This window comes from Hyperolius riggenbachi, chromosome 12 (assembly GCF_040937935.1).
Source record: "Hyperolius riggenbachi isolate aHypRig1 chromosome 12, aHypRig1.pri, whole genome shotgun sequence".
In the NCBI taxonomy this organism is placed as follows: domain Eukaryota; kingdom Metazoa; phylum Chordata; class Amphibia; order Anura; family Hyperoliidae; genus Hyperolius; species Hyperolius riggenbachi.
The window spans coordinates 186,403,622-186,424,797 of record NC_090657.1 but is presented as its reverse complement, the minus strand read 5'-3'; the positions used below and the strand labels follow the sequence as shown (position 1 = coordinate 186,424,797).

The 21,176-nt window shown below is 44.5% G+C and overlaps 1 long non-coding RNA gene across 1 annotated transcript in view; it reads right to left on the bottom strand.

Moving 5' to 3' along the window:
- Positions 1–512: 512 nt before the first annotated feature.
- Positions 513–21,176, bottom strand: part of LOC137541206 (uncharacterized) — a 426,898-nt gene continuing 406,234 nt past the window's right edge. The window contains exon 6 of the long non-coding RNA XR_011025103.1: positions 513–1,022. This is a non-coding gene — a long non-coding RNA (uncharacterized lncRNA). The remainder of the gene's footprint in view (positions 1,023–21,176) is intronic.

Below are 21,176 nucleotides of genomic sequence, written 5' to 3'. Positions count from 1 at the left end.
AATATTTTGACAGTACTTTTCCAACTAGTTTTGGTACTTTTTCAATTACAGCATGCTGAACTTATTTTACACAGATGATAAAAAACGATCTCCTAGGAGAAAAGGTGAATAAGGGCCTACCAGTGATTGGCAGAAAAAAAAATCACCTTCACGCTCACATGCATACCACATTTTTTTTATCCTTTCGCTTGTAATAAAGACCTAAGTTTTGTATTTATTTTTTTTTCTATAACACTTCTGTGAGGCTGTGCTGATATAGCAGGATAGTGGTGGAAAAAGATCAACAGGTTATTGTTTTTCAGTGTGGCAGCTGAATGAACCAGATTTAATGTCACACTGATATTGCTGTTGCTTAAACACCCCCTAGATAATAAACACTTAAAAATGAAATTAAGAATTAGCGACTCCATGAAAATCCTAGGATTAGTTCTGCGGATACAGTTATGCATCTCATAAGTTGATTGTCACTTCAGATGTGCTTAATACTGCAGTTAGGATTTGGCTCGCCACTCATCGCGGCTTTTGTAAAATCTCTTTGTATTTAGCAGTAGTAGGATAGAGAAGGGCTTGAGCGATGGTATAGCATACTGAAGTGTTGAGATCACTTTATACACAGTACGTTATCTTATTACCCACGTCTTCTGTGAGAGATGAGATGTAATCCTATGGTACGTGCCAGCCAGCGTCAGTCTCTCTGCAGGTGGACTATCACACAGAACACATCTTGCATTAGCTTTGATAACAGGAAGGAGATTGTTGAGAGCTGCCTGTGGTTAATCATCCATCTGTCTGTATGACTTTTTTTCCCAGTTTCATCTGTATTACTTAAGGTTACTGGCTGCAGACAAATCTCATCTGCCTAGATTGCCAGACACATATCCTGATGGCTTTATTAGCATACGTTAAAAGGAATTGTATACCTGTTTTTGTTGATAGTTCCATTTCCATCAGATGAGCAGACCAGCATTATGTTTGGAAACATTCTTTGCATAACCAGACAAGGACCTCTCTGGTTTATTCTGCTGGGAGAAGAGGGGCAGAGAAGAGAAATGTGATGTGCCCCTCCTGCTTAGAGTACATTTGTACTGTGGTCCTTAAAGAGAACCCGAGGCGGGGTTCTGACAATGCAATCCACGTACAGAGGCTGGGGTTTGCCTATACTGCCCAGCCTCTGTTGCTATTTCAATTCCCCCTAAGTTCCCCCTGCACTCTGAAATCCCCCATAAATCCAGCGTCACTGTGCGGGCTGTGTTTACATCTGTACTGTCACTCTGCGTGCTCCCCCGCCTCCTGCATAGCTGCGGTCCCCGCCCGCGTCCCTTCCCTCCAATCAGCGGGGAGAGAAGGGATGTGGGCGGGGACCGGAGCTATGCAGGAGGCGGGGGGAGCGGCAGACTGACATTACAGAGATAAACACAGTCCGCTGGGACACGCTGTGTGTCGTCAGCGCAGCTGTGATTTATGAGGGATAGCATAGCGCCGTGGGGGCTAAAGCGGGATTGAAATTGCAACAGAGGCTGGGCACTATAGGCAGACCCAGCCTCTGTACGTGGATTGCATTGTCAGAACCCCACCTCGGGTTCTCTTTAAGGACCACAGGTTTATACCCCCCTAGTGACCAGGCCATTTTTTACAGTTCATCACTTTGCAGCTTTAATGGTTAATTGCTTGGCCATACAACTTAGCACCCAAATTAATTTTACCTCCTTTTCTTCCCACTAATAGAGCTTTCTTTTGGTGGTCTCTGATTGCTGCTAGAATTGGCAGTTATATGAGGGTGGGGGGTTATTAATAAAAATATATATATATTTTTTAAACTCTCTTTCTTTATATTAAAAAAATATAATAATAATAATAATAATGAGAACCAATCCTTATGCATCCATGGTGCAAGGGTGGCTTATGTACCTCCCCCCTAATTATTATGCCTCCCTTGTACCTCTTGGGTTCACCTTGTACCTTTTGTGTCCCCTGTTGTCCTCATATGTCCTTCCTGTGTCCCCTGTATCCTCCTCTGTCCATCCTGTGTTCCCCTATGTCTTTCCTGTGTCCGTCCTATGTCCTCCTCTGTCTGTCCTATTCTTCTCTGTCTGTCCTGAGTCCCCCTCTGTTCGTCCTGTGTCCTCCTCCACAGACTCACTCACCCTCCTTTCCAGAGTGGCAACGTGTGAGAAAGTAGTATAAGAATCAGCCTTCAGACCCCTGCGGCCAATCAGGTTGGGGGGGGGGGGGCGCTCTCAATCCCAGTGCTGCTCTGCTTTGGTATTGGAGGCAATGGTCTCACGGGTGGGACCTTGACTCCATCATTGGGGCCAATTACTTCACCCGCTGAGGTAATCAAAAAAGGTGATTTTTTTTTTAGATGACATGGCAATTTTTGCAGAAATTTAAAAGAGTACCTAAAGTAAAAATGACAGAGCCTGTCAATGATACGCTCTGTTTTAATAGGATGGATTGGGGAAGGGGGGGTCACAGGATTAAATACTTACCTGTCCTGACATCACAGATGACGCTCCACCCCTTTAATCAGCAACACAGTTATTGACATGTTTCAGAAGACTGCAGAAGCTCTTCAGAGGCCTCTGCCTGCACTGCCCAGCCCACCCACAGCTTGGCAACTACCAATTAGGCAGCAGCTGCCGAGTTGGGGACAGGCTGTGGCAATGTAGATGGGGGTTGAAATTTTGAAAGAAAATTGCCAGGGCCAATTCACTGAGGGGAGCAGAGCAATCACCTGCCTGGAGGGATGATGCCAAAACAGGTACGTATTTAACCCTGTGACCCCCCCCCCCTTCATCCTCATTAAAGGAGTACTGTAGGGGGCTATGGAGAAAAAGAGTTGAATTGATCTGGGGCTTCTAATGGTCCCCCACAGACGTCCTATGCCCGTGCAGCCAGCCACCGATGCTCCAGTCCCCGCCGATTTATTTCTGGAATTTGCGACTCTAAAGTTGCAAATCCACTGCGCCTGCGTGGCTGCTTCCTCCCTCCTGCTGATGTTACTGGGAGGGTACTGCGCAAGTGCTGCCAGTGATGTCAGTGGAAGCGAGGTCTCGGCCATGCAGGCACAGTGTGTTTGCGAATTTTAAGTCGCATATTCCGGAAGTGAACCGGCCAGCGGGGACTGGAGCATTGGTGACTGGCTGAGCGGGCATAGGACATCTGTGGGGGACCATTAGAAGCCCCAGATAAGTTCAACTCTTTTCCCCATAGCCCCCTACAGTACTCCTATAACATAGAAACTGTCATGCAATTGTTGCGCAGATAAGCAGACACATGAAAATATATGAAAATGCAAACAGGTAATTTCGCAACTAAAGTGAAGTTAATCAGCACTAAAAAAGTCATTGTTGCACAAATTTGAATATATGCGACTATGAAAAGACATTTCTTGAAGCCCATTGAAGTGAATAGGCTTGGCTTTTAGGAAAGTTCTCATTTTCGCAACCATGTTTATCCGGTGAAAATCCATGATGTTTTTGCAAATATGTTGCTTCAGACGATTTCTATGTGGTAAAACATTTTGGCGAAAATTTTAGCTCATGGATATCAGATACATCAGACTCATAGGTTTCTGTCAAATTGAGCAATGGTTCAGTCAGTTTTTGAGCAGTATTCTGCTTAAATCTTCTTAAAGGGAACCAGAGAGGAACAGGGGGTGAAAAAAGGAAATATTTCATACATATCTGGGGCTTCTTCCAGCCCCATAAGCCTGAATCGCTCCCACGCCGCCGTCCTCAGCTTCCTGGATCCGCCGGTACCGGGCCCGTCACTTCCGGCGGACGCGGCCAATTGTCCGCATCACAGGGGCTCCCTCCATACACGTACGCATGCGGCTGCGCAGTAGGCAGCCACATGCGTATCTGTATGGAGAGAGCACCCTGTGATGCGGAGAATTGGCCCCGTCCGCCGGCCGACTCGCGGCAATGACGGGACCCGGTGGCGGCGGATCCAGGCAGCGAAGGACGGCGGTCCGTGCGTATGGGGCTGGAGGAAGCCCCAGGTATGTATGTGTCATTCTTTCTGGTTCCCTTTAATATCAAGAGATGGATGTTTGCCAGGTGTTGCCTTCTTTTCACACAGAAATCGCAAGAAGATAAGAAGAAACGGACATGTCTAATGAATACTGAGTCTATAAAACAACCAAATTTTGACATGTCCTTCGTGTTTTTTTTGTTTGTTTGTTTTTTTCTTAACAGATTTTTGTGAAAATAATTCATATTTATATCAAATATGATGTCTAATCTTATAAAAAACATTACAGTTCCAGTACCCTAAAGGCTCGTTTACACTAGTGCGGTGCGAATCGCCGGGATTTCACCGCTGACGAAATCGCATGCGGATGCGATTCCGTGTGCGTTTTTTGCCGCGATTTCACACAGGCAGGGTATATGCAAACCATGTCACTGCCTGGTTCAATTTACATTAGTTTTCATGTGAATTCGGACGCGAAATCGCGGCAAAAAACGCATGTGCATTTTCCCTATCAAATACATAGCCTGCGAATCGCCTGCATTCCACACGCAGGCGAATTCTGCAGGCTCTACCATGCAGAAAAATCCTGCACAGAAAAACGCAGGAAAAAACTGACAAGTGGAAACAGGGTCATCCACTTGTGTTGCTTATGCGAATCCACATGCAGACAACGCATGCAGATTCGCTCTAGTGGAAACAGGCCCTTAGATTCACTGTGATTGAATCTGTTGAAGAGTGTTGCCTCCAAATGCTGCCTGATCATAATTTCTATTGATTTCTTGTCTTCATTGCATGAAGATTGTAAGTTACCGATGGGTCAGAGCTGGAGATTAGGGATGGTCAGAAATGTTGATTTCTGTTTCCGTGGAAATTCTGATTTCCAAACATGTTGATTGTTGATACAGTGGCACACCAATGGTAATCAGATTTCCTAAAAAGTATTTTTACGGAATCCATAATAGTTACAGACATCTGCTAAATAATACAGATTCCCTAAAAAAACAACACTCCAGTACAATGTAATTTTCAAAAAGTTACTCTAATTGGCTAAATACTTCTTAGCACTGAGCCAATCAGAGAATGCAGGTTTTTTTTCCCTGCGAAAATCGGATTGCCGCAGTAATTATAGACCAGTCGCAAGACTCGAATATTACCAAGTATTTTCGAGTCTTCCAATAAGCCTAAAATTTCCATGGTTTACTGATTTTCATGGTAAATCACCACATTCTCTCAGTGGTCCAACACTACCAAGTATTTAAGAATTTCTGAATTATGGAAAAATCAAAAAATACTCAGTAGTATTGGACCAATAAGAGAATGGGGTGATTTACCGCGAAAATCAGTAAACCATGGCAATTTTAGGCCAGTCGGAAGACTAAAATACTCGGTAGTATTTTAGTCTTGTGATTGGTCCATAATTACTGCAGCAATCTGATTTTCACAGAAAAATTCGCCATTTTCTGATTGGTTGAATGCTTTCGAGTTCTGTGTTTGTGCTAAAATTACATAGTTGCGATAAATCAGATTTTCATAGAAACATAGAAAACGGATTTCCGAACGGCAAGTTCAGATTACCTCTGCAGAAAAACGAATTTCCAAATGGAAAATCAGAAATTTTCATTCTGACGGAAATTTCTGACCATCCTTACAGGAGATAAATACAGAACACTTTTGCGCTATGCATATGACCCTGTCGGACCACTCTGCCGCAGGCTCATAGGTTTGTCATTTTTTGCATTGCGGTGGGATGAGGCAGGCGCATCGCTTACCCACCAATATGCAAAAAATAAGTGCAAAATCAGCCTTAAAGTGTACCCCAGATGGGGCCACATGTTAAGGAAGAGCCGTGAGAAAAGAGAACGCAATCGCAATCGGTTTGCTGCACCGATTGCAGTTGACGTGCCAGATCCGAATCTGATGTTTGTGGATACCAGGCAGTGAAGCCTGGGGGTCTCTGTTGTCTCCATAGGTGTTAGCAGAGGTCTTTTCATGAGAGCCAAGTATGCTTTCTGATAAGGCCTGTGTGGTTAATTAACTGGATCAAAAGAGTCCCTTGCCAGTGACATTGAGGTGTGAAAGGTCTCCAGCAGTAAGCCCCCAAATGGCAAGTGTTACTGCCTTTTGAAGAGACAGGATAAACTCAGCATGAGGGCAGACTGTCTGACTCCGTCAGAAACAGAGAGTAAGTGAATGTTGAATATGATTTTTAGCCTCTCTATGGAATATAGCATCTAGGATAATTATGATAGTTGTATCATTGAGTTTGTAGTGTCTTGCTGAATCTTTTGATACCCATCTTGAGGGGCAAGGGGTACTCTACAACCAAGTTATTAAACTTCTCAGGAACTGGACCCTCTACCCTAATCAAGTCTGATGTCATAGGAATTGTCATAATCTGAGGAATATGAATCTGTTAACAGCGCAAATGTGTCATTTATTGGTTTTGAATTACAGTATTTTACAAGTTTAAACCTAAAGCTCTCTCCGAGGGAATGAACTGTGATTGGTTTGTAATTCAGAGGGGGCAAGAGTTGCCACACCCCAAACCAGCTTCATCAAAAGCACATTGCCAGCAGGCGGACCTCAGTCTTCCCGTATACCATCACCTGATCAAGCCAGTCAGAGGACCATGTGGCTGGCGGCCATTTTCCTGAACTGAAACAAAGTACATTTTACATGTGCTCAGAGTTTCCCAGAAAGGACATATTTCCACAAACTTAAGTATTCTATTCCATTTTTTTATTTCATACTGTGCTATTATTTGTCTCTATAATTGTTGATTTTAACAATTTTCTGTATATGTTAATTATTTATGTTGCATTTTTAATAAACAACGCTAACGTCATTTATTTGTTCGGCTACACCTATTATTCAGCAACACAAAACTGAACCCTGGCTTCTGAAGAGTCACTACTATTGTTGATAGCTAGATAAAATAGAGTGTGTTTAACAGTTTTCTATTTGCAGGTCTAGAGTCAGTCAGTGGGTTCCTCTGTCCCATGGTAACAGAGGTGGTGGTAGTTATACCCTGAAATAGTGTGTAATTTGTATTACTGTAACTCACATGCTCACTTCTAATCGGTCTGCTGCCAAAATCCCAGGGGTTTCTGTGCACCGATTGCAACCACAGATTGCATGGTCTGTGTGCTGAAACCGATTGGAAGGCATTGTGCGGTCCGGCCACTAGGGGGCTTGTGACACCACATAAAAAATGTATACATACCTGGGGCTTCCTCCAACCCCCTCTGGCCTGATCGCTCCCATGTCGTCCTCCTCCGACTCCCCATTCCTCCTCAATTGGCCCCGGAAAATCCTCATACCCAGTGCGGCTGCACACTCCTTCCCACTCCCGTTAAAGAGAGCGTTCTGCGCCAGTACAGTAATACTGTGCAGGCACAGAATGCTCCCTGCGATGTGAGTGTGGCGGGAATGTGATTGCGACCAGGCCACGCATGCGCAGTTGGCCCTGGAGCGTAGGACTTTCAGGATGACGTGGGACGATCAGGCTGGAGGAAGCCCCATGTATATGTCTGTATGTATACTGCAAACCTCCCCACCTTTTGTTTCCCCCAATATTCCTTTAGATTGTAAGCTCACAAGGGCTAGGCTCTTTAATCCTTTTGTGTCTTGGAATTTATTAAACAATTTATTAATCATGTTAAATCTGTCATTGTAATCACCAGTTCTGTATTTTTGTACCAGTGTCCATATTTGATGTTTATCATTGTCTGTATTATGTACCATTTGTTGTTTTCCTACTTTGTACAGCACCATGGAATATGTTGGTGCCTTATAAATCAATAATAATAATATTTTGTCATTTTAATCCCATCTCAGGTTCCCTTTAATCTTTATGAAGTGATATTAACCATGTGTTGAGGTATTTACAGCACAAGTTGGTAATTTACCTCACTAGTTTGGCAAACTGATCGGTAAAATCAGCTGTTTTCTGCATTACCAAATCCAATCCAGTTACCAATACTGTACAAAGCCAATCTCTGAAAAGTTATCAAACTTTCAGGTGGATAAGGAGCAATAAAAAAGGCCGAGTATTTAATGTGATTTTTTTTTATATCTTCATTAACAAACATTGTTATAGGGTTAGCATTCAGAAGTAGGAGGCTTTTTCTGCAGCAATAAGTGCACAAACCAGGCTATAACATAACTGCAATCATCTTATTTAGTACGACAAGAAGTAACAAAAGTAGCAATCAGAGGTAACAATCAGAGGTACAGATACATTAACCTCCCTGGCGTTCTGGGTAATGCGTACATATATACGCATTACCGTTTTTGTTAAATATATATTTTTTTCTTGCTGTAGCTAGCGTATTGCAAGCTACAGCAGTACACCATGCCGTCTGCATCCGCATCCACCCTCCCAATCCTCGCCGCCCATACTTACGCGTCCGCGATCCCACATGAAGCGTGACTTTCTATCATCACTTCGCCCATCGCCATGGTGATGATCGGACATGACGTCATCAACTTCATGACATCATGGGGAGCTCCGATCCTTCCCATTGCGCAGCCTGGCGGTGATTCGCCAGGCTGCGCTAGGCGTGTCGGGAGGGGGGGGGGCAGCCGCTTTAGCAGCGCATCGCAGTGGATCGGCGGGTATCGGCGGCGATTGGACAGAACATGTAGCTAGCAAAACGCTAGCTACATGTTCTGAAAAAAAAGTAAGTATAAAAGAACCTCCAGGGGCTGAGCAATCCTCCTTAGCGTACATGAATGAGCTGAGCTCGTCCATACCGCCAAGGAGGTTAGTCTGATTTATTTCAAGAAGAAGCTAACTAAACAACAAGACTAACTAATATTAACCAACAATACACAGAGCCAAGCTTATAGGACCAAATCAGTATCAACAGAAAGCCAAAAAGGGAATATAGAATCAGAAGCCGGGGGCGAAGTGGTACAGAATAAAGATCAAAACAAGGCAGGCAGTAAAGGTTAAGAATAGCAGTCAGCAGCCACACTATAAGTGACTGTCACGTCCAAAAGGCTGCTGCTGCACTGTTGTGCGCTCCTGCATATTCCCGTGCCATCCCCCGTTAGCCCAGAGATCAATGAATGGTAGCATACAGGGGTTGGACTAAATTATGGAAACACCTTAAAATCAACAAAATATATTTAATTTTTAATATGGTGTAGGTCCACCTTTTCCACCAATTACAGCCTCAATTCTCCGAGGTATTGATTCATACAAATTGTGAACTGTTTTCCAAAGGAATTTTAGTCCATTTTTCAGTTAATACACCCAACAGTTCTCTTAGAGTTGATGGCGGCGAAAAATCGACTTCTTACTTGAATCTCTAATAACGACCATAATTGCTCAATGTTGTAATGGCCAGATGAGATGCTCAACTTCATTATAATGTTCCTCGTGCCATTCTTTGACAATTCTAGCTGTATGGATTGGGGCAATATCATCTTGAAAGATGGCATTCCCCTTCAGAAACAGTTCTTGAACCATAGGATGAACTTGGTCGCCCAAAATTCCTAAATAGTCTCGGCTGTTAATTCTTCCATGAAGAGAAATCATTGGCATGGCGGATTTCCAAGAAATAGCACCCCAGATCATCGCAGAACCCCCGCCATGTTTTACGGTTGGGAGAAGGCAGTCTGGATGAAAGGCTTCTTTTGGCTGTCTCCATAAGGAAACTAGGCCAGAGGTCGGAAATAAGGTAAACGATGATTTGTCTAAACGCTTTGAAACATTTGTCTTTGAGAGCAGAGGTTTTCTAATTGCAGTTCTTCCGTGAAATCCAGATTTGTGCAGCTCCCGACGAACAGTTTTTGTGGAAACTGGGTTCTGTAGGTGTTCATTCAGCTCTGCAGTGATTTTAGGAGCCGGGGTCTTGCAAGCTTTTCTAACAATTCGATTCAAAGTCCGACGGTCTCTCTCAGACAACTTCGACTTGCGGCCACATCTGTGCTTTGCTGAGGACGTTTTTCCTTCTCTTTCAAAGGTAGTCATTACTTCTGAGACAGTACCTCTTGAAATGCCAAGCATTTCTGTTACAATGCCAACAGTTTCTGTTACAATGCCAACAGTTTTTGTTACAGTAGTGCCTGCCATACGAGCACCAACAATTTGGCCTCTTTGAAAGTCTGAGAGATCTGTCATTTTTATAAATTATAACAAACTTTTGTTTAAATATCTGTAAAAAAAACAATTATTTTAATTTAACATATCAAATAACAAAAATAATAAACAAAAAAAATTAACATATGTCAAGTGTTGATTGCTTAAAACATGTTCAAAAATGATGATGCCAAAATGTTAGGCGTTTCCAATATTTTGTCCAACCCCTGTAGTTCTGATTTATTGATCTAAGTCCCCGGTAGAAAGACTGACCGCTTCTTATGAGAAGCATCTAAACTTTTTTTTAATATGCATGTTAATAGGCTATATTACTAATATTTTTTAAATTATTTAAGCTTGTAAATAGTGATGGATGTAAAACGGAAAAAATGCACCTTTATTTCCAAATAAAATATTGGCGCCATACATTGTAATAGGGACATCATTTAAATGGGGTAATAACCGGGGCAAATAAAATACGTGGGTTTTTATTATGGTAGCATTTATTATTTTAAAGCTATAACGAGGAATAATGAATTTTTACCATTTTTTTTCTTAATATTCCTGTTAAAATGCATTTAGAAAAAAATAATTCTTAGTAAAATGTACCACCCAAAGAAAGCCTACCATAATTGGTGGCGGAAAAAATAAGTTATAGATCCCCAGTATTGAGAGCCAGATGTTTCCCCAGTATTAGGTAGCCCCTCCTCCCCAGTATAGGTAGCCATATGTTTCCCCAATATAAGGTATCCCCCATTCTTAGTATTTCCTGCATTTTCGCACTATTCATTGTAAAAAGAGATTTTTCACATTTTCAGCAAAACACGAAAATACCAGCTATTGTTTCATAAACATTTTCTCTGAATTGACAATAGGATTTTTGATGCGAAAACGACTTTGGTCGAAAATTTGCAAGCAACACTGTTGTACACATGCTTGAGTAAAGTCAGCTAAAGCAGCTGATAACTATCGCCTCAGCCGATTATCAAGCGTGTGTGCGGCATCCCCGACCACCAGATCTATTTACTCAACGGGCAGCCGACTTCTTTGAAGATGCTGCTCCTCACCCGCTTGGGACGTCACGCACGTGCCACTGTGTCGTCCTCCTGCGAGCGCATAGCAAAAAAATGCGTTGTCGGCTGCACAGCTGACACATCTGTCCCGGCCCATCCAGCGATGTCGCCTAAGGGGACCGGGTCCCGATCCCTGATGGGGCGATATATATCACAGGCGTCTACGCACCTAAAGAGAAACCATAACAAAGAATTGAACTTCATCCCAATCAGTAGCCAATACCCCCTTTCCTATGAGAAATGGTCTATCTCCATTTCACAAACGGAACGTTAGGGGGCTCTGTATGGCTGATATTGTGGTGAAACCCCTCCCACAGTGTGATGTCAGGACCATGGTCCTAACAGTTTCTTGTCTGTGAAACTCATTGCATTGTGGGTAATAGCTGTTTACAGCAGTTTCCAACTGCCTAAAAAGAAAGCATCATCTCCTTCCACTGACATCACTTGCCAGCAGTAAAAATGTCACCATGTGGTAAATGTCAGAATGTATATCAGGGAGAGGAAATATTTTACAATGGGCAAACCCTGACTAAATCATTTATACATAATTACTGTATGTTATACTCACTGTCATGGCGCTTGGTGTCCTCTCCATGGGCGTGCACACTGGCCAGGCTGTACTCTGTTGCTTCTTTCCCGACAGGTGACGCTGTATGGTGTCACATCAGGTGGCCATTTCAGCATTTGCGCATGCATGAATGAGAACTATTGTAAGCGTTCATGCGTAATAATGTACACGTCTGTGCATGCGCGAGATTTGAATTTGGCGCTCAAACATAGGGGCCGGCCTATAACAGCCAGCCTCACTTGGCAGTAGGTGCTGTCAGTTCGTGCAGCTTTGCTAGCTCTGTCCCAGAACTCAGCCCGCAGTTCCTGATTGACTTCCTGTGTTTGACTCTTGGCTTGTTCCTGACCATTGCTTGCTATTCCGCCTGTACCAACCCTTGGCTTGTCTCATGTTCTTGTCTGCTGCCTGTCCCAACCTCTGGCCTGTCTCAAGTTTATGCCTGTCTGCTGCCTGTCCTGACCCCTGGCTTGTCTTACGGCTTATGCTTCTGCGCAAAATACATGTTCCACAACGTGGTGTCATTTGTTCTTCAAACCACTGTTAAGGTTTCTCTGAGCTCAACACTGGGCATTAGGCAGAGAAGTCCAGCGTTCCTTGTGTGGCGTCTGGTGTAAACAACGTGGTCACTAAGAATCTGTGCTCGGGGAGACGCTCACCTCAGTGGGGAGGTCAACAACTCCCTGGAAATCCTTAACATTGTAAAAATGAAGCCCTTTTTTAATTAAATGATTTTCACTGGAGTTCCCCTTTAACATTCTCCCTTCTTGTTTCAGCTAGCGTTCCCATTCAATCATTTCTCGCCTCCAATACGAACGCTCTTTCTGAAGCAAAACCACAACCTGAATAATGTTCAGTAATATCTAATCTCAGCGTGATAATGTAAGTTGCAATAGAGCTAGAGAATGAGGAGAGGTTTCTCTCTCAGCAGGCTCAGTGTGAGAAGATGACACAGTCACACAGACACCTGAATCACAACACAATTGATTAGCTGAGCTGTCAGACTCTGACACTGCTGAGCTGAGTGATGGAGAAAGTCACCCATCCAGAGAAAACAAGTCAATTGTAAATGTATTCCTAACGCCAGGTCAAGACTGACTCGCAGGATGTCAGCAGTCAAGAACCTTATATGGATCTAGTCAGAAGGCAAAGGAAAAACATTGTTATTTAGACTCTGACAAGCGGAGATGTCTGTCTATCTAGTGAATTATTATTTAGTATTTATATAGCGCCGACATCTTCCACAGCGTTGTACAAAGTACATAGCCTTGTCACTTAACTGTCCATCAGAGGGGCTCACAATCTAATCCGTACATAGTCTTATATCTATGTATGTATAATATAGTGTATGTATCTTAGCCACTTGATGACCCAGCCTTTACCCCCCCTTAAGGACCAGCGCTGATTTCGCTGATCTGTGCTGGGTGGGCTCTACAGCCCCCAGCACAGCTCAAACACCAGGCAGAGCGACCAGATCGCCCCCCCCTTTTTTCCCCACTAAAGGGATGATGTGCTGGGGGGGTCTGATCGCTCCTGCCTGCGTGTGGCTGGCGGGGGGGGGCACCTCAAAGCCCCCTCCACCGCAGGATTCCCCCTCTCCCTTCCCCAGAGATCGGAGCCTGCACAGGAACGGATCTGTCCTGTGCAGGCTCTAACAGGCTCCTACCTGTCATGTGACAGCGATCCCCGGCTGCTGATTGGCCAGGGATCGCTGATCTAGTACAACGCTGCTACTGTTAGCAGCGTTGTACAAATGTAAACAAAGCGGATTATTTCCGCTTGTGTTTACATTTAGCCTGCGAGCCGTGATCGGCGGCCTGCAGGCTATTCACGGAGCCCCCCCCCCCGTGAATTGACAGGAAGCAGCTGCTCGCGCGAGCGGCTGTTTCCTGATTAATTAGCCTGCAGCCGGCGACGCAGATCTGCGTCACTGGTCCTGCAGCTGCCACTTTGCTGACGCGCGTTATGAGTGCGCGGTTGGCAAGTGGTTAAGGTGGCCACACACCATACCATTTTTTAAATATCTGTTCAATTTAAGAATTGCAATCAATTTTTCTGGCCGATTGTAACATTTCAAAAATATGACCAATGTACCACACACCTATGCTAAATTTTTTCCTCAATTATGATAAAACTGATTGGAAACTCAGAGAAAATTGCTAGGGTGTGTATATTAATAAATTAACAATCCAACACACACCATACAATCTTTAGTAGAAATTGAAGAGAAATATCTGCCATTCCGGATCAATTTAAATAAAAAGAAACGGGAAATCCGGATTTTTCAGTTGAATGAAAAAAAAGCTTCCGATTTTTGAGAGATACGATCGTTTTTATCGAATTACTGTAAAATCTGATCATTTTATTGTATCGTGTGTGGCCACCTTTAGTCTATGGTCAAATTAGGGGGAAGCCAATTAACTAACCTGTATGTTTGTGGGAGGAAACCAGAGTGCCCAGAGGAAAGCCACACAGACACAGCAAGAACATACAAACTCCTTGCAGATAGTGCCCTGGCTGAGATACAAGCCCGGGGACCCAGCACTGCAAGGTGAGAGTTCTAACCACTAAGCCACCGTAGTGGTTAGAATGCCGTAGAGACTACAGCAGGTATGGTCGGAAGAGCCCATTTCCCTTTTCGGGGTCAATTCCGCATACTGTTATACCGAAATTCCGCTACCGTTTCATTCCGACGGTATTCCGGAGCTGTTCCGCGGAATTCCGACGTATACGGAATTCCGTCGGAAAAATTTTAAACTCCTCCTCCTCCTATCCATCCATCCATCCATCCATCCAGTGTAATTTACAACTGCTGGGGTCAGTGTCACAGTTGTAAAAAAGAAGGCAAAGAAACTAGCAGAAATGTTTCTGAATGCCTGCTTTAGAACTCAGCGGAACTTAGTTTTATCTGCTTTGTAATGTAAATCCCTGGTATTTCTCACATCCACTTGTACTGTATGTTGTCGATCATAATTGGATCATTAGGTGACAGTTATGATTGATCCTGATTGTTATAACACATCAGAGGAGATGATTTACTTTGACATATGACCTCTTCTCTCTCCAAGTCATGCCGCCCTTCTGATCTTATCTGATTTTATCGCCCTAGGCTATGGCCTGTGGGGCCTTTGCAGAAATCCGGGCCTGGGCCCGAGCAACAATCTGACATGCTAAAAAAAATGCTCAATCAGGTACACAGTGGTAACCAGGGCTGATCGAAACAGCTGAATTCCGATTTTGCCGAAATTCGGTATACCGCAGGAGAAAACTGAATTTCGTGTTCCGAGTGCATTTCTATTGAATTGAATGGTGCCAACTTCCGCGGTCAATTGTGAAGCCCCCTTACATGCTATCATCACCAGATTTGGCATGTAGGTTAAGCAGATGAGTAGGAACAAGGTAAAAAAAATTGTAAAAAGACCTTATAGTTTTTGAAAAAATCGATTTCAAAGTTTTCATAGGAAAAATAGTTTTTAAACTGTGTAAAATGACACTTGCTGCAGAACAAGGCACTGCATTCCGAGTTCTGTATACATATTGTATACATTTCATGAAAACAGACAGTGTGGGGTCCCTTTGAGCCTCTTTAACCCCTTGTCCCCCATGCAGGCTGGGATAGCCAGGATACGGAGCCCTGGCCGACTGGCTTCGCACCCTGAGCTATACCAGCCCGCATGGTCCATGGTATGGGGGGACTCTGGAGGAGAGGGTGCCCCAGGAGGAGATGGGGCCGCCAACGTCCTGGGGGGGTTCATGGTGCAATCTGAGGGTCCCCTTTAACAAGCGGATCCATGGAGGCCCTCCCCCTCCCCAGCTGAAATGGGTATAGGGGTACTGAAGTACCCCTTATCCATTTCCGCAAAGAGTTAAAAAAAAGAAATAAAACACGACAACAGAAAAAGTCCTTTATTGCTTTAAATTAACCAGGGATACTTGCCTTGCGATAATCCCACGCCGGTATCCTCAGGAGTGGTCCGGCAGTCGTAGTATCACTATTCAAATTATTTTTGGTTGATACACGCTTTCAGCTGATGTAACAGGAAATTTAGTGGTTACTATCCAATGTTTCCAAGACCCTCCCTTTTTTTGCCGGAAGAAGTTAACCCCACGAAACGCGCCGCCGGTGGATTGACTTTTTGTTCACTAAAAATGTCTTTTGTAAACAGCCCTCTGTGCCCTCCAGTGGGAGGTAAGTTCACCGCTATTACCTTCTTTAAACTGCTTTTACTGTATTTTATCCTAATTGGCATCTCTGTTTACCGATCTTCTTTTTCTTGCAGTCACTTTATCTTGTTATGCAGAAACTTCATACCAGCTACACAAAAGTGATATCTTTTGGATTCTTTGTAAAGCCGCATCTATAATAATAATAATAATCTGAACATTTGTATAGCGCTTTTCTCCTGTCGGACTCAAAGCGCTCAAGAGCTGCAGCCACTGGAACGCGCTCAAGAGGCCACCCTGCAATGTTAGGGAGTCTTGCCTTGAACTCCTTACTGAATAGGTACTTGACCTAGCCAGGATTCGAACCCTGGTCTCCCGTGTCAAAGGTAGAGCCCTTAACCAGTACTCTATCCAGCCACCCATCTACACACGTAGATGCGGCCGCGATGCTCCTTATCAATCGAGCCGCTGATGCTTGATAAGATCCAACAGGACGGATCTTGCTTCCGCTGATTCCCTGCTCGCTCCCCGCGAGGGGACAATGGCAGGGAATCGAGCGGAAGATAAGCGGCGCCGGCGGGGACGAGCGGGTAATCAAATGCGGCGCACACGCGCGGCGAGCGGGGACGCGGCAGGTACGCGGAAGAGGCGATGCGGCGGCTAATCGAGCCGCTGGATCGCAGCCTCATCTATGCGTGTAGATGAGGCTTAAGAGGTGGCATCAGTGTAGAAATGTAATTTGTTGGTTGCTATGGGCAACAACACACCTTCTGTTCAGCACCAGCATTATAGTTGCGCACAGCGATATGACATTCCCACAGTCGGCAGATATCTCATCTCAAAGGTCTACGCCAGACATCTCAAGCTTTAAGGAATTTATTTGGCAAATAAAGTCATACAGGTGTGTTCATCAGCAATCTTATCTTCGTTATCTCAGCAAAGCAGGAATCGTCTTAAGTTCATCTTAAGCGTTTCATGCTCTTGAGCTATTCTTTGTGAATCACTCGGGTTCCTCTAAAAAACATCTATACTACGTTGCACTAGTACAGGCGCTAGGACATATAAGCCTTTTTACAGCATACAGACACAGGAAGTTCTAGGAAATAAATAGAAGTAGTCTAGAAGTAGAAGTACAGTTCCCCGATACCGTCCGTTCCTTATAAACAGCCAGTCAAGGGTTAACACTGGAGACCACCCTTAGGGGGGGGGGGAGGGGAGGGAAGTCCGCTGTCCATCACATGCTAGGCCCGTAATTGGTTGGCTGGAGCATGTGATGGAGTGATGCACAGTTTTACGGCATGTGTCCCCCATGGTCTACATCAGAATTTGGTGTCCTGTTCCTTAAATTCCAAGAAAGTATTGTTGATCTGTTCCTCAGAGGGACAGGTCAACAACTATGTTTACCTTACTCCCGCCTGAATGCCAGCACATCTTAAGTCGATACCGCGCTCCGGCTTTGTGGAAAACACACAGAATGTTTCTCCAAAACTCAGAACTGTACTTACTCGAAATGTCTCTGTCTCTTAAAGACTTGCTAAAACAGTGGTTCTTTAATGTAAATCAGGGTTATACACTGCAAGAATCTATCTAGAAATTCTTACAATCAGTACATACTGAATGGATTTGGTGTAAAGAAGATGTGATTGTAAATCCTAACAAGCTGTTTACATCTGTACAAGACCTTGCCTAATGAAACGATGTTTATTCAAGTCTAATGTCCTTTTTTTCTTCTTGAAACAAGGTGAACTTTAATCCCATGTCCTATGCAAAGCACGGGGCATGAATACCTCTTGTTGATAATCTTTCCACCAAATAGTGACAAAAATACCTTCACCTTAATCAGAAGCCAAGAACAAAGACACTCGATAAGAAACATTTATTTCCTTTTTCCAAAAATAATTCCCTCGGCTGCGTTATATGTCGGACTCCTTTGCTTGATTGTATAAGCAGCCTTTAATAAGACGAAGGTCGCAAATACGATGAATATCTCTAGATAGGTGATTTGGGATCACACGGTACTCGTAATAACCGCCAGAATGTCAAGGAAGTCTCTAATTTATGCCTGATTAATAAAGATCGAGCCCTGCGGCGTTGGTGGGGAGACTTCCTCCAGCAGAGAATGCAATGTTCTTGTCGATATTAATCAGATATTTCATTCTGCACGTAGGGCTGTGAGAGAGTATCAGCCAATCGCAAACGTAGTTGTTCCCCGAGCGAGTCCTGGACGCGAGGTCACTATCACGGTTATCCTAATCTAAAGTCTTCAGTGGCATATTCCTAACACTGGGAGCATCCAGACAAAAATAAATAATCACTGTTTTTCAAAAAGCTGTTTAAAAGTCAACTGTAACCACCCCCAAAAATAAGGTTACTCACCTATGAGGAGGGAAGGCTCTGGATTCCTTAAGGCTTTTTCCATACTTTTTGCTGCCTGAAGCAAACTTTGGAGATAGTGCTTCCCCCCCCCCCCCTTGAAATGCTGGGGTTTTACTGATGAGAGGCATATATCAACACCTCAACTACCGTATATACTCGCAAGCAAGCCGACCCGCATGTAAGCCGACCCCCCAACTTTCACCTGAAAAAACAGGGAAAAATGAGTGACCCCCATATAAGCCGGGGGTAGGAAATGCTGGCCGCCTTATTCCTCTAGTGTGTCCCAGTATCGCTAGTATAGTGCCAAGTATCGCTAGTATAGTGCCCAGTATCGCTAGTATAGTGCCCAGTATCGCTAGTATAGTGCCCAGTATCGCTAGTATAGTGCCCAGTATGGGTAGGTAGTGCCCCAGTATAGCTAGTATAGTGCCCAGTATAGCTAGTATAGTGCTCAGTATAGCTAGTAAAGTGCCCCAGTTTAGCTAGTATAGTGCTCAGTATAGCTAGTATAGTGCTCAGTATAGCTAGTATAGTGCTCAGTATAGCTAGTATAGTGCTCAGTATAGCGAGTATAGTGCCCCAGTTCAGCTAGTATAGTGCTCAGTATAGCTAGTATAGTGCTCAGTATAGCTAGTAAAGTGCCCCAGTTTAGCTAGTATAGTGCTCAGTATAGCTAGTATAGTGCTCAGTATAGCTAGTATAGTGCTCAGTATAGCTAGTAAAGTGCCCCAGTTTAGCTAGTATAGTGCTCAGTATAGCTAGTACAGTGCTCAGTATAGTGCCCCAGTATAGCTAGCATAGTGCCCCAGTATAGCTAGCATAGTGCCAGTATGGGTAGGTGGGCGTGTAGGTAGTTAGTGCCCCTCCCCGCTCCCCCCGCGGCCGCTGCTGCTATTACCTTAGGCGGCGGCGCTTCCTCTATCCCCGTCCTGCTCCGGTAACTAATTCACAGCAGCGCGCCCCTCGCTGCTGTGATGACGGAGGAAACCATAGAGAGCGGCTTCCTGTAGCGGCGATGCCGTTACTATGGAAACCGCTCTCTATGGTTTCCTCCGTCATCACAGCAGCGAGGGGCGCGCTGCTGTGAATTAGTTAGTTATCGGAGCAGGACGGGGATAGAGGAAGCGGCGCCGCCTAAGGTAATAGCAGCGGCAGCCGCGGGGGAAGTGGAGAGGGGCACCACCTACCCACCCACCTACCCATGACTCGCAAGCAAGCCGACCCCCCAACTTTTGGGCCACTTTTGGGGGGTGAAAGATTTGGCTTGCTTGCGAGTATATACGGTACTTATGATGTCATAGGTAAGGGAGCCAGGTCCCCCTGGTTTAATGAGGTCGGGGATTTGAGGATGTGTGGGCTGAGGAGAGAGTAGTGTGTGTGCAAGGAGAGCTGGTGGGAGAGCAGAGAGGAGGCAGGCGCCAGGTGGCCCAAGCTGTTTGTCCAAAAGCCCCTCACCCTAGATTTTGCCACCTGAATCACATGATTCAGGTGGCTTTATGGTAGGTCTGCCTCTGCTCAGAGCCTTCCCGTTCCTCTCGTTCCACCAGTGTTCCCCCCCTGTTCCAGCTAATGACTGTAATGTCAAAGAGGTCTTGTGGTCTCCTCGGAAGTATGCAGAAGCGTGAGCGGAAACTGGCCTGTGCGCAGTACAGAGCTGCTCGTCTTTGAAAGTACTCGGAGGGCTGAGTAATTCTGAGGAGACCCAAAGGCGCAGCTGGCGGGAGATTTGAAAGAGGCCTGGCAGTGGAATGAGGGACACACAGGAAGGAACCGAGAAAGCTCTAAGGGATCCAGAGCTTTCCCTCCTCTTAGGTGCGTATCTAACTTTTTATTTGTTTTAGGAAGTTAAAGTTTCTTTTCACTTTTGAATCTTTACCTAGGGATGCTTAGGGTGCTCAGTTGAATTCTTCACAAATAGTTTTTTTTCCTTTCCTTCTCTCAACCCCGCCACCACCTAATACTAGGAAAGTATCCCTTCTTCCCAAACATTTCCTAGATTCTGTGTAGATCACCTCGAGGGTCCATTGTGCCTAAGCCAGATGTTGTTTTAAAGGGGTGGCTGGACAAGAGGGGTTGCTGCATATGGAAGAGGAGGCAGCAAATGCAAAAGGAAGGCTGGAGAAACCCATCAAAGAGGTATTCAGATGAGAAAGTAGATGAGGCACTAACCACTGCTTACACGGTTTATTCAGCAAACCAATACTGACAAGATATACCAGCAAAGTTAAAAGGGATACCAGTATGAAAGCATTTTGCTGGTAATCCTTCTTCCTCAGAGAGCAATGCGAGTCATTGGACAACGGTCTAGAGTGCAGATTGACAGGTTAGGGCACGTGCCCCCAGAGGGGGGCGGAGAAAATCCTGGAAGCAATTGCGGCCATGGAAATGGCAATCACCCTGTTATTTACAACTAAGCAGTGGAGAATGGTAATATTCAGAGGCGCCAAAATGAAATAAAATAGTTAAAAAAAAGTTTAAAAAGAGGAGGTAAATATGAACTCCTTTCAAGGAAAACTCTCAAGAGTGAAATAAGTAAATATGCTTTAATATGAAAAAATTTGAAAACATTGCATTTCACTGGACTAAGTTCCAGCTTCATTGGGCAAATATAAAGACGAGCAAAATCTCAAAAAAGAGCTTTAAACAAGCCCAGTGCCTCAGTGCTTTGTTTTGCATTGTTTCTGCTCTGCTCCTGGTTAGCAAAAATCAGGCAATCAGCGAGTTGGCCATGAAAGAGGTAAACACAGGTTTGCATTCGTCTAGAATTTAACAGGCCACTGGTCTCCAAGATGGCATGGACTGTGAGATGAACTGCTTAATACTACTGCTTTTATTTATTTTCCCTCAACACATTCATGGACGGAGCTGATGTCCCAGAATTCAATACCATTTCTGGGTCACAGGTACAGGAAAACCTTCTATAGAGCTTCTGCAG